Here is a 2,383-nt window from a genome sequence, read left to right as displayed (position 1 = left end):
TTAATCTGTGTGTAGAAATCAATCTCTGTACCGCAATTCAGGACCTGTAATGTCTCTCTGTCACCAGCAGGAAGCGCATCTCTTTCTGTAACCCACTGCTTTTCAGGCTGAAGGTTTTTTCCCCCCTCCCTGGTGATGGATTCTCAAGCACAGAGAAACCAGTTGGCTTTTGATCACTTATTCATTCAGATCTAACGAATAATGAATGCTGGAATACAGGACAAGGACGTGTGGCTCCTGTGGATGTGGGTTAATCAGAAAGCGACCGGAGGAGATGAAGAGATTCCCAGCTCGGTGTCTCTGATCTCCTAAGGCTTCTTTTGCATGATAGTGATGACTCATTTTAGAGCAAACGATGATCTGCGGCATATGGAGTCACGGTTTGTGGATTTTATGACCTAGCCTGTGAGGATAAACACTTTTCCTGGAAGAAAGCTGTTGCCAGATTGACTTTGAAATAATCACTGATTTCACAACAGCTAGATTAGAATTAAAGACAACATTTGCATCACATTAGAAGGAGAAAACATCCATAACGAAGTAACATCTTGTTACTGCAAGGAAAACATCTTGTGTTGCGATAAAAACATTCGTCTTATACGAAAACGTTTATTATAATCAGAAAACATTTTGGTTTTTACAAGAAATCTCAATATTGCAATAAAACCTTTTGTTATTACAATTAAAATCTTGTTATTACCAGAAAATGGTCTTGATACCATGATCGTGTCTACAATATTACTGATTACTCCGATAAAACATCTCGTTCCTACAGAACGACTGTGTCTCGTTATTGTATATGTTATGAGAGACATCTCATTATTGTTGGGAGGAAATATTCTGTGTGAATAAACACGTTTCATTAAACACCTGTTTCTATCTTTTTGTTCTTAAATACTGAACATATTGTCCTCCTGCATTCTTTTAAACGCTGATGCTCACAGACACAAAAACTACTGAACTGTATTTGTTTCGAATCATTTACCCGGTCATTAGTCAGACTAGTCAAGCTTTCAGAAGCCTGCTGTCGGTTCGACTTCTTTACATTGTCCCCCGCCTCTTTAAAAAAGAAAAAAATTAATTGCCTCCTGGAGAAATTTTTTGAAATACTTTAATACTGTTCCTTGTCCTATGGGGTTATAATGGGCCTTAAAATAAATAAATAAAAAATTAAATTGAAATGAAATATTAACAAAAAAGAAAAAAAAAACCTGCATACGTTAGGATAAACTTTTGTAATGAACGTGGGATAAAACAGGCCCAAACGCAAGATGGCAAAAATAAACGGGGTTTAATAACAGAAAACCACGAAACATGACACGGACTAGAGACAGGACCAGACAACAGTTGATTCCGTGCTGCACAAGGCAACGTGGCACAGTTAAATACAAAAGACAATGAGACACGATTAGGAACAGGTGTGGAGACAGGGAGGAGCAGACGAAGGCGGAGCAGGCACGTGACGAGGAACGTAAACAAAGGCACATGGCCAAAGGTCCGGGCTGAGTCCTGACAACTTTAAATATATTTCGAATTCTTTTAACAAAACCGTTATTAAAAAAGATCTGAATTGCCTCCTGCAGAATAAAAAAAATTGAAAAACAATAAATTTGATTAAAGATATTAACATTTGAATTAAATATCCAATATAAAAATATAACTGTATATGTTTGAAGATGTATAGCAAATGAAATGTATACCAGCCTATTGGGGGGGGTCTTTTTTTTTTTTTTTTTCAAAAAGTGGACCTTTTTGCACCTCCTTTTGTATTTAATTATGAAGTTCAAATACTTCATTTTGGTGACCTTTTATGCACTAATTTGTGCTGGATTAGCTTGTCTGCTGGTATCTTAACAAGCACACTTTTTGATGCACCTAAATTATTTACTTTTATTGAATTATTTTTTTATTGTTGTCAAATTGCTTCCTCATGTACCACCTTTGTCAGTCCATACACAGTACATAAGTTTAAAGACCACACTAACAACAGAATAGATTTAATGAACTTTACTGAAGTATTAATAATAATTATTTTCATCATCATTTCTTGACTCTCTGTCAATGTCTCTTTGCTTGTTGCTGTATTTGTCTTGACACTTATGGATTTAGTACACTGGTCAGTTCCAATCTTCTTGGGTGCAATTTGGAGAACATGTTCACAGCTTCATCTATTAATCATTCCAGATAATTTACCTCAAGCGGTCCGCTTTGAAGTTCTCAGAGGACTAAAGACTAAAGATAAACTTTGAAAAGTTTATTGCGAGAACTCTCTCTGAACACACACACACACACACACACACACACGTCCAGCTACAATAATGTATCATATTAATTTGAAACAGCAACCCAGAATATTTGTCACAAGCATAAATTAAAACAATGA

This window comes from Tachysurus vachellii, chromosome 2 (assembly GCF_030014155.1).
Source record: "Tachysurus vachellii isolate PV-2020 chromosome 2, HZAU_Pvac_v1, whole genome shotgun sequence".
In the NCBI taxonomy this organism is placed as follows: Eukaryota; Metazoa; Chordata; class Actinopteri; order Siluriformes; family Bagridae; genus Tachysurus; species Tachysurus vachellii.
This window is presented reverse-complemented; position numbering follows the sequence as displayed.